The sequence below is a fragment of the Danio rerio genome, chromosome 19 (assembly GCF_052040795.2).
Source record: "Danio rerio strain M-AB ecotype USA chromosome 19, GRCz13ab, whole genome shotgun sequence".
In the NCBI taxonomy this organism is placed as follows: domain Eukaryota; kingdom Metazoa; phylum Chordata; class Actinopteri; order Cypriniformes; family Danionidae; genus Danio; species Danio rerio.
The window spans coordinates 34,453,740-34,466,227 of record NC_141039.2 but is presented as its reverse complement, the minus strand read 5'-3'; the positions used below and the strand labels follow the sequence as shown (position 1 = coordinate 34,466,227).

Genomic DNA, 12,488 nt, shown 5'->3' with positions numbered 1-12,488 from the left:
GTACTTTAAATAGTTTCAGCCATATGAACAAGCTAGACGCTGCAGCGTTGGGATTTCCTTTACTATCAGACTAAAACCACAGATCGATCTATTAATTAGACAATAAATCAGTAATGAATGTATTTTGTTACATAAACATTGATTAGAAAAATATCTTGTGCAGAAAATATTACAAGGATTTGTATTAAGGCATACAGTAAGTGCCAAAAAGCCATTTAAATCCTCAAATTGATATTAATTTAGTAAAAATACAATTTAAAAATGCTTGAATCACAGTTAAAAAGCTATATATATATATATATATATATATATATATATATATATATATATATATATATATATATATATATATATTACATTATGTTATATTATATTATATTATATTATAATAAATTATATAATATTATATTATATTATATTATATTATATTATATTATATTATATTATATTATATTATATTATATTATATTATATCATTTTCATCCGCTTATGCGGTGGCGGGTCGTGGGGGCAGCAGTCTAAGGAGAAAACTCAAGACATCCCTCTCCCAAGACACTTCCTTCAGCTCCTCCAGTGGGATACCAAGGCGTTCCCAGGCCAAGTGACATAGTCCCTCCAGCGTGTCCTTTGTCTTCCACGAGGCCTCCTCCCAGTGGGACATGCCTGGAACACCTCCCTAGGCCACCTCAGCTAACTTCTCTCGATGTGGAGGAGCTGTGGCTCTACTCCGAGCTCCTGCCGGGTGACAGAGCTCCTCACCTTGTCTATAAGGGTGCGCCCTGCCACCCTGCAAAGGAAACTCATTTCAGCTGCATGTATCCGAGATCTTGTCATCTCGGTCATGACCCAAAGCTCATGAGCATAGGTGAGAGTAGGATCGTAGATTGACTGGTAAATCGAAAGCTTTGCCTTTCAGCTCAGCTCCTTCTTTACCACAACAGACAGATACATTGACCGCATTACTGCTGCTGCTGCACCAATACACCTGTCAATCTCACGCTCATTCCTTCCCTCACTCGTGAACAAAACCCCAAGATACTTGAACTCCTGCACCTGGGGTAAGGACATTTCTCCAACCTGGAGATGGCAGACCAACTTTTTTCCGGTGGAGCACCATAGCCTTGGACTTGGAGGTGCTGATTCTCATCTCAGCCACGTCACACTCAGCAGCAAACCGCCCCTGTGCATGCTGAAGGTCCATGTTCAATTAAGCCATATGAACAACATCGTCTGCGAATAGCAGAGATGAAATCCTGTGGTCTCGAACCAGACCCCCTCCAACCCAAGGCTGCGCTTTGAAATTATGTCCATATAAAATATTAACAGAATTGGTAACAAGGGGCAGCCCCGCCAGAGTCCAACATTATATTATATTATATTATATTATATTATATTATATTATATTATATTATATTATATTATATTATATTATATTATATTATATTATATTATATTATATTATAACAAATTGTCTCCATAGAATTATAAGGTTATATCTGCGTTCTAAATGATTTTGAGATATTGAGCTTCAAAGTTTTGCATTCCATATACAGTAGCAAACAATATGCATGTAACAGTTGTCTTTTATACATTAACATTACAGAGACCCTAAATGTACTCTAAATTATATAAAATTTGCAAATTGGGGTAAAAAAAAAAAACCAGAGAAATGCAGATAGGACCTTTAATTCTAAAAGGTAATTTTCTGCTAGGAATGACAGGGTTCTATCTGGCAGAACATTCATTGAAGCATTACTTTTCGAAAAATATAATCTGCTTATTAATTTTAATTAAAAGAATAAAATTGGTGTTGTAACAATATGTTTATGTTTGAAAAAGTATTTTTTTTGCATTCTTTAACATTTAATTAATGTTTTAGGATTAATATTTTTTCTTGTTTAAATTAAGCATACAAGGCTGTACTAAATATTTTGCCAGTGCAGATGTTATCATGTAATTATTATGGATTATATACTTTATATGAATTACTAAAGTAAATTTATTGAATTATATGCCCCATGAACTAAATAAGTATTTACCCTTCAAGGCTTAATATCAAATTTAAAGACAATGAGCGAAAAAGTTTAATAAATACTGAAAAATGTTACACAAATAAAAATATTTTACATTTAATATATTTCATTTTTCTAACAATTGTTGTTGTTTTTTTTAACCATGTAAAATGTACCATTTAATCTCAATGTCAAAAACACTTCAATCATTACATTTATTTTCAGTTTCAGGTTTCTTTTTAGTTTTATGGGGTGCGGCATTATTTAGTCGACTCTAATTTTGTGTTTCTTTCTGGTCTTTTCTGCTGTCATTGAAGCAGTCTGATGAAATAACAAAGAAAGCTGATCCTGACTGTCCCTCATGTGTGTATTCGAAATGCTGATTGGCTCACAGAAAGAACTTTATAAAGCCAAACTAGAGCTTGAATTTATAGATTAAACCTTTTTTGTTTTTTAAATAAAAAGTCTTAAACTGTAAACAACTTAAACCTAAACAAATAACTCAATTTGGACTAAAATGTCAGACAGAACTTTATAATTCTAAAGCGATGACATGTCCAGAAAACTCATTCGCTTGTGGAAATTCATTCTAAAAGTCAGTTATATATATATCGATATGTCTCCATGTAAAATATCTAAAATAATCCCATAATTATCCTAATCAAACGCATAAATAGCATTTACATCTTATAAAATATTTTCGTAATGTCATTAAACTTAATTTATGTTTAGATAAAAAGCTGAAAATTCAGCTTTGCCATCCCAAAAATAAACTATATGTGACAATGCATCAAAACGTTATTTTACATTACAATAAAATGTTGACATATTTACACTTTTTGATTGTATTTGTATTTGTATTTTTGATTTAAGAAATTAAATGAATGAATCCATATAAAGCAATACTCCGATTTGATGCCGTCTCTTTCACTAGTAAGTGTACATTCCCCTACACAAAGACATTTTTAAAAATCAAAACATGTTTCTTTTTCCTTAAACCATCTGACCTCTCGGTTCAGACTATTGGTTCATCGGAGGGCCGAACGCTGTGAGGAAAGGCTGTTTAATCAGAATCGCTCTCCACGTCTCTGAAGCTCCTGGGGGAGACACACTCACAAAACAAACACTGGACACTATTTATAGATGCCTGTCGACATGGCAACCACTCTTTGTTTGTTTGAATCAGAAACTAATTCTCCTTTTTCCCCCTCAAATGTTTCGCTTCTCGCTTCAAAGCAGACATTGAGAATTGAGACACTCGATTTTATGTTCCTCCAAAAAACAAGAGACAAGGCCGGAGGATGTGCTCCGACAGGACTCTTTTGGTCGTTCGAGTGCTACATGTGCTCTTCGAAAATTTGTTATGTCAAATCTATTCTGAGTAAACCGCAAGTTAAGCTTGTTTAATCACATCAACCAAGGCAGCGTGTGGTATTTATGAGAGGAGAGAAGTCACAAGCTGTTTAAAGTCTATTGGTTAAAATCTCAACAATTCATTTGCTCCGAATAGATTTTTTGTACCCCAACGGAAACTGTTTTTTCACCTCCAAAAGCTTTGCAACTGACATAAATCACTGTATAATCTAATTTACAACTATGTATTTCACTGGTTTTCACTGAGCTTCAATTATATTGTGATTTACAGGACATAATTAGTAGTTCATTCACTTAATCATGTGGTGTATGGTTTAGAAAAACGATTCCTATGGATAAAATTTTACAATTAAAGTCTTTAACATCAATGTTTTTTTTTTCTCTTTCTCTTGAAATGATACAGGAGTGAGTTCTCCAGTGAGTTTTACTTCCACAACAATGCCTAAAAACATGAAAATGGCACATTTTATGAAGCAGACATGAATGTATAATGTCAGACAGACGAGCATACTCACACAAAAACCCTTCCTTGTCTTAGTCAGCAGCGCTGGGTTTTGCTGACTGATTGAAAAGGCAGGAAAGTCTACTACTAACACTCTGATGCCCCACCTACTGTCAGTCAGACCACACCCACCTCTTCCTTTACAGCCTCTCAGAATAAAATGTGCAAAATGTGCATCTTTACGAGGACAATAACTTGTCATAAAGCCAATTGTTTTAAATAGACAGTACTGTGGGTTTAGATAAGGTATAGAGTTGTGTCCTTAAGGATAATGCCCTAGTGACAAGTTGTTGTTTTTTACATTTTTTATCATGTTGTAGGAATTGTAGACATATTACGTTACATAATGTCTTGACATTATCAAGGTGCTATTTTAGATAATACTTCATAGTCATAGTCACAGTCATAGTAACAGTATTACGGTTAGTCATGTGATGCTTCAAAACCTAATCGCACACAATCACAGTCAAAATAAGATACAGGCTTACTGGAACTATAGTTAAGAGTAATAATAATAATAATAATAATAATAATAATAATAATGAAGTAAAACTTTCTTCCCGAATTAAATAGTGTTATTCATATTTTCCAAAGCTTTTATATTAATAATGCTAAACATATTTGCCACATACATACTGTATAGTAATTATAATAGTGAATGTTTGTCTTAAAGTTTTTGTTTGGTTTCTAGTCCAAATATCTAAAACTGCTTAAATCAAGAAGCATTTTCTAGACAAGTAAAAATATTGCTTTGTTTTTAGAAATAATAAGTAATAATTAAGTGAGTTTTTTCTTTAAACAAGCAAAATAATCTGCCAATGGGATATATTTTAGGTACTTATCACATTGGCAGGATTAACCCTAACTTTGAATTAGATTTTTTTACTTGTCTATCAATGCTTCTTGACTTAATTTGTACCAGATACAAGACAAAAACTTAAAGTGCAGTGCTTTTATTAGTATATTCTTTGATAATGTTAAAAATTAACAACATATATATATAAAAAACAAAATAGCAACAAATTTGATGAAGAGGAACTACTTTCTTTCACCATTTATTCACATCTGCAACTGATGTCATAACAGCATAAACCATTGCTTATTCATCAACGTCACGTTAGAGCTAATGTTTGAATGATTCTCTAGCGTACTGTTTAAAATTATGACAAAACAGGTGCTTTTGCTCACATTTTTAGACTATAAGGCTGAACGGCATGAAATGCCATCAGTCTACAGAGATTTCCCAGTATTTCTCTGTTGCCATCGGGAGATTACGTTAATTAACCCCAAAAAAGCCAAAGCAAACACTACCAGATTACTGTTGTGAATGCGATAAGAAAAACAATAAACACATGCAGGCATTTCTTCTTTCTTCCTGTTTACTGAACTAGTCTGCAGTAATGAAAACAAGAGACTTATTAGAAACAAACAGATGGTTATACAAAGAGTGGCCAATAAAAAAATATATACATTCATTTGAGTCCCATCTCACACTGAATACACTACAATAACTATGGTATAAATACAGCACCACAACATACAAAAGAGAGATCAACTTAGAATGCCCCTTACCAGTTTTATAATAATTTAATCTGCTGTAGTTTAAAATTACACTGTTTTTATCCCCTTTAAGGGCTTATTATGTGGCCTCTGCCTCTATCTTGTGGGTGGTGCTGTATCTCTGAAATTATAAATATTTAAAATAGGCAATGTCCTTATAAATAAACTGCATAGTTGCCATTTAAACAACTACAATATTGACTAAAGAGCCTCAAAAGTACATGATGTTGTCCAACAGCTGAAATACTTGTCAAACTGTAGTGAGTTGGTTGATCTGCTGTCACTCTATGTGAGCGGAGCAATACACAAAAGTGAAGAGGCTGTACGAGTTCTGATATTGCAGAATATCGCATGACTATCAGCCAATCAGATTCGAGAACCAGACAGAACTGTTGTATATTAAGAATTAAATCACTATTTATTTCTATTTACAAAAAAAAAGGGGGAAATAAGCATTCTGACATAATAATATGACTGAAATTATTTCTCTGGGTGTTTTTTTAGTTTTTATTATATTACATGAAAATGCAATTTCCAATCTTTAGATAAAACAAAAATACATAACTAAAATAATTATTAATTTTATTATACGTTAATTCCTCCTACTTAAAAAAAAAAACAACCCTCTTTGTGTCCGTTTCCCATAATCCAGCAGCTGAACAATTCTCTCATCTTTCTGACCAATGACAGAAGGTATTTGTTTAATGGCAGATGACCACAAACCACAAACACGTCAAGGGATATTATTCACATGCTAACAATGCCTAGAGTAAACAGACAATTTTATTGAACACAAACTAAAACCAAAAGACTGCCTGCTCAACATCAGCATTATTTCACAAACATGGGTTTTCATACATGTCTGTCTGCAAAAATGAGCATCTTTATTAGCTGGTGATCAATCAGTCTAAGTATACAGTCACGTAAACTGTACTTCTGTCTCTCAGTCTCGTTTTCGTTTCTGGAAAAGAGGTTCCTCCAAAAATAAAACACACACCACTAGGGTTATTCCACACTACACTGTAGTATACGGTAATAACAAAAAAACACAGACAGGAGCTTTACTCTCCCACTAACAAAGTGACCTTCATCGCTCCTTCATCATCTGCAGCTATAGTGTGTGTGTTTGTGTGTGTGTTTCGGAGGGCTTTCAGTCTGTAAAAAATTGATAATGCCAAGTTCCTCTGCCTATTCGCATTAGCAGCTGTGTTTATATTACTTAAGAAAAGGTTACTAATGTCCTAACCTCAAATTTCCTACTCTCTCTCACACACATCCACTCACACACATTTTCTTAGCTAACTGCAGTAATGTTTCCAAGATATGTATTGTTGTATCGGCAGTGTGCAAGTTATACATTGACGACCTTGGGGATTCTCAACCTTTCGGTGATGTTAGTTGGTGTAATTAAATAAATTGCATGTAATTTATTAATAAAATGTATTTAAGTTTTCAGTGTTTATTGGGATATATTTAATGTATTCTGACCTGATTTTTTTACTTTGGCTTACTTTAGGTCAAACTATTCAAACACTGTGTCTAATTTGACTTTACTTATAGGCAATATGTAGAAACAAACAACTATTTTATGACAAAATAGTCTTGCCGTGTCTACTAGTGCTCTAAATCTGCCGGTTTCAAACTGTTGAATGACTGATTATGCATTCACAATGGCATGAACTGTGAGCCGGCAACTTGCACTCTTCAACTCTCACATGGGCACCCAATGAAGCTAAGCAGGGCTGCGCCAGGTCAGTGCCTGGATGGGAGACCACATGAGAGGGGTCTGGCTGCAGACTCGGTGCAGTGCAATCTGAGCTGCATCCAATGCTTTTTAATGGGCTCACCTAACCCCTCCCCGAACCCTACCCATCACAGTAACGTCACTCACTCCATTGAGTGCATTGAGTCGGACATTGCATCGCTGAGTGATGCAGTCTCAGCTTGCATCATTAAGGCTGCATCCAGATACTATTGGACCACATGGGAAAGCTAGGTTGCTGTCAGAAGCGGTGTTAGTGAGGCCAGCATGTGGCACCCAACCTATGGTCTGTGTGGGTCCCAACGCCCCAGTATAGTGACAGGGACTCTACACTGCTTAGTGAGCGCCATGTTCTGGATGAGACGTTAAACCGAGGTCCCGACTCTCAGTGGACATTAAAAATCCCAGGTCCTACAAAAAAAGAGTACTGGTTTCACCCCGGCATCCTGCCCAAATTTAGCCCACTGGCCTTTTTCCATCATGTCCTCCCTATTTCATCCCCATATCATATTTGGCTTCATCGCTCTGTCATCCTCCACCAATCAGCTGGTGTGTGGTGTGCAGTCTGGCGCAAAATGGCTGCCGTCGCGTCATCCAGGTGGATGCTGCACACTAGTGGTGGATGAGGAGATTTCCCGCCTATGTGTAAAGTGTTTTGAGTGCCCAGAAAAGCGCTATATAAATGTAAGGAATTATTATTTTTTTTTTATTATTATTATTATTATTATTATTATGGGGTGTTCAAATGGATATCTATTATTTTAACATTATTATTTAAAATACAGATCAGAGTAAACTATTTCTCTGTATTAAAGGGCTAACCCCCAAATATTTTGTTTTGATGTCCTTCAGGGGAATCAACCCTTAATAAGGGGGATCAATCCCACTCCCAAACCCTCCTGTAATTCGCGCCCTGTTTATAGGCAGCGATTAACACTTTAACCTTTCTCTATAACAGCAAAAAGCTTTCTGCATTTGTCAAAACAATTTTTTTTATTTATTAACTATATTTTTATAAGGATATTCACCAAAAATTGCTTTAGTCAAACTTTGTCATAATTTGGGGTTTAGAAATGGTTAAAATATTGGGAATTTGCACTCACCCTAAAGGTGTTATTTTAAAACAATTAGACATGTTTTGTACCTTAAAGGGGTGGTCCATTACGATATCATATTTCAATCTTTAATTGATGTGTGATGTAGCTGTGTGAACATAAACAACATGAATGTAATACGCTAAAAGTTCAATGCAAAGGGAGACATTGGCTTGTACAGAGTCAGCTTAGCAAAGCCTACTGCGAATGAAGATTGGGGACTACAAAAAATACATCTGAGTTTGTAATATCACAAATGCTTTAGGTTACATGCATTTACCACATGAAGCAAAGGGGCGTGGCCAGATGCATTCATTCATTCATTCATTCATTCATTCATTAATTCATTCATTCATTCATGCATTCATTCATTCATTCATTCGTCCAATTGTTTTCTTTTCAGCTTAGGCTTTTTATTAATTTGTGATCGCCACAACGGAATGAACAGCCAACTTATCCAGCATATGTTTTACGCAGCGGATGCCCTTCCAGCTGCAACCCATCACTGGGAAACATCTATACACACTCATTCAAACTCATACACTACAGACAATTTAGTTCATCCAATTCACCTATAGCACATGTCATTGGACTTGTAGGGGAAACCGGAGAACCCGGGAGGAATCCCATGTGAACATAGGGAGAAACTCCAAAATACACACAGAAACGCCACCTGATCCACCTGAGGTTCGAACCAGCGACCTTCTTGCTGTGAGGCGATCATGCTACCCTCTGTTCCAGAGATTATTATTATAAAACTTATAAAAAAGATATAGCTAGCATTTGACAGTTCAGTGCTGGATTCGGCTAAAAAGGAGCAGTTGCAAGCATAATAGCAGAAGCTGTGGATTTTGAGCTACAACCTGTAAGTAATTTATTTGTTAAAATGGATTTATTACATGCATAGTGTCTAGTGCTAATGGTATGTTGTAGCGGGGACTTCAACAAGGATGTAAAGAACGTGAAATCCTGTCTGACACAGTTAACAATTTAGCTACAAATTCATTTTTATCAGTCAAATACCTGTAAACAGCCACAATCTGCACCAGTGCTGCACTGTATCTGTAGCACGCTGCTTGCGTTCTATGTCTCAAATAGCAAACTAGCAAAAGATATGTGAACGTTTCATATTACTTACACATGCCTATAACCTGAATATGTATGAAAGACACTTGTCAGATTTTATTTTAGAGAGCAGGCATGAGATTCAGCAAAAAATGAAATTTAGAGAGTCCTCTTCTTTTTCTGTCTGATTCAGGCTCAAACTGATATGGCTAACAGCTACACTGACTGACAGTATTTACACAGCGCAAAAGTGCATGCTTGTAGGGGTGTGACATTGAACAGTACAATATGTTAGCTGACCAATCAGAGCCTCTTGAGGCCTTTAAGAGGAACTAGGCAATGTCGTTTTCATGTTACTTGAGTAGCAGTTTTTAATTAAAGTAAGATATATGAAAGATATATGATGTGATTTTTTTTTTACAAATGAAGCATGAGCACACATTGCTTTGCATCTTATAAACACAACCAAGCCTTGGACTCTGGACCACCCCTTTAAAAACTAAAATGTTTGCTTTATTTATTGATTTTTGTTAATTTTCCCAATAAAAAATAAGAGTATTAAAACATTCCTAAGGATAAACCCCAAAATTACCAATCAATAAACATCAATTTTAAAATAATAAAAATAAATTAATAAATTAATTATGACCTATAAAAATGTTCTTTCAGCGACAGAATATATGTTTTTTCCCATTCACTTTTTAAAAAAATGTATAATTATAATTTAACAGATATAATTTTGCTATCATAATTATATAACATGTTCATTTATTATGGTTTTTGACACTATCAAAACAGATGCATTTGTCTCTTGTGCATAAGTATTCTCTACATAAATTTTCTCTACATTATGGTAAGCATTCACCAGAAATCCCCAACTCTTACTGCAAATGAAAGACTTCAGATTTCTCTGTCTGTGAATTGCTGTTAGTATGAGAAGCCCATTCGAAGCTCCTGAATGAAGCTCTAGCTGCACACACACATACACACATTACATAACCACTAACACACACACACACACACACACACCATATCGGTCAGCTCAAAGTTCTCGTGCTCAGCACAGATGACTGACCTCTGACCTATCGGCACGCAGCAGCTCGTCACGCAGCACAGCGCTGACACACACAACCAAAACACACTCCACCCAGAAGAAGACGACGTGTCAGACATCTCCCTTTTTCTTTCTTTTAATGGAAAACAAACTGATATTTTGAAGAATGTTCTGGCTGATTTCAGAGTAGATCTATGGCTTTAAACCAAAAGAATGTATTATGAAAAATGCTCCATTGAGAAAAAAATCTCCAATGATTACTCCTTTTCTAAAAACACTGTGTTAACTAGGACTTTAACACAAAAGAAGATATTTTGAAGAATGTTCTGGCTGTTCTATTTCATAAAATATCATGTGTGAAATATAACACAAAACAGTATATTCTCAAGCATGTTCTAAGTGCTTCCTTTTCATAAAATACTATGTAAACTTTGACTAGCACAAAAAATATATATTTTGAAGAATGTTCTGGCTGCTCCATTTCAGTGTGTACTATCACTTTAAAACAAAAGAAGGTTTTATAAAAAATGCTCCATTGAGAAAAAAAAAACTCAAATGACTGCTCCTTTTCTTAAAATACTGTGTGAACTAAGACTTTAACACAAAAGAAGATATTTCAAAGAATGTTCTGGCTGCTCCATTTCAGTGTCAACTATGACTTTAAAACAAAAAAGGTATAAAAAAGGTATTAAAAAATGCTCCATTGAGAAAAACACTCCAGTGACTGCTCCATTTTTTAACTAACACTTCAACACAAAAGAAAATATTTTGAAGAATGATCTGGCTGTTCTATTTCCTAAAATACCATGTGTGAAATATAACACAGAACCGGATATTCAAGCATGTTCTGGGTGCTCCATTTCATAAAATACTTTGTGAGCTTTGAATTTAACACAAACATTTAAAAAAAAAATCTCACTGCTCCATTTTTTAAATACTGTGTTAGCTATGACTTTGACACAAAAGAAGACATTTTGAAGAATGTTCTGGCTGCTCTGTTTAATAAAATACCATATGTAAACAATAACACAAATGAAGACATTTTAAAGAATGTTCTGGCTGCTCTGTTTCATAAAATACCATATGTAAACAATAACACAAATGAAGACATTTTGAAGAATGTTCTGGCTGCTACAATTCATAAAATACTATATGAACTTTGAATTCAAACTAAATAATATATTTTGAAAAACATCTGACTGCTCTATTTCTAAAAATACTGTAAACTATATATTTAACACAAAACAAGATGTTTTGACAAATGTTCTGGCTGCACTATTTCATAAAATATCATGTGTAATCTACAACACTAAAATGTTTTTTTGAAGGACGGTCATAAAATACCATGTGTGAACTATGACTTTGACACAAAAGAAGATATTTTGATCGTTCTGGCTGCTTCATTTCTTAAAATAATGTATGAACTAAAATCACGTTAAATGAAAAACAAAAACTAACAAAAGTAAATTTAAAAACTAACTGAAATAAAAAAATAATTAGCAAAATGATTTCATAAGAAATTATTCTGTGGCAGAAAACCAAAACAAGATATTTTCAAGAATGTTCTGGCTGCCGTATTTCATAAAACACTATTTGTGAACAGCTTTTATTGCAGATCATAAGACAGAGATGGCCCGTGGTTGCTTTATGACATGAACATTGATTATCTGGCAGAGTTTAGTATTTGCTGTGAAATTACGTAATATGTTCATCAAAGTTTTCAGTCGTGCAGGATGTCAGGTACGGTTTTATTTAAGAAGCTTATATTGGTTATTTATTTGCTGAATTTTCTTTCACACATCACAAATAGAAGGATGTTAAGAGTTAAGGTTTTCCTTTAGATCTGAACAAAAGCCGGGTAAGTTTTAGAACAAATAAACAAACCCCAAAACTCCTAAATGTTTGTCTATTTTCAAAAGCACAAGAGCTATTTTTTTGTACTGTAAATTATATATTTTAGCAATGTTTTATTAAGCCAATTTAATTTTCCAGCAAACAAGTGACAAGTGAAAAAACTAGGGTAATTCGAAAAAATTGGTGAATCATTATTGACTTATTATTGAAC

The 12,488-nt window shown here is 34.3% G+C and overlaps 2 protein-coding genes across 4 annotated transcripts in view; one reads left to right on the top strand and one right to left on the bottom strand.

Annotated features, from left to right (window-relative positions):
- hpca (hippocalcin) overlaps positions 1 to 12,488 on the top strand; it is an 802,490-nt gene that overhangs the window by 400,568 nt on the left and 389,434 nt on the right. The window lies entirely within an intron of this gene.
- Positions 1 to 12,488, bottom strand: part of atxn1a (ataxin 1a) — a 214,356-nt gene that overhangs the window by 143,351 nt on the left and 58,517 nt on the right. The window contains exon 1 of one of the 3 annotated variants that reach the window (XM_087294500.1): positions 3,902 to 3,949. The exons of the other annotated variants lie outside the window; for them this stretch is intronic. The gene's annotated coding sequence lies outside the window, so the exon portion shown is untranslated. Of the gene's footprint in view, positions 1 to 3,901; positions 3,950 to 12,488 lie in introns of those variants that run through there. 3 annotated transcript variants of the gene reach the window in all.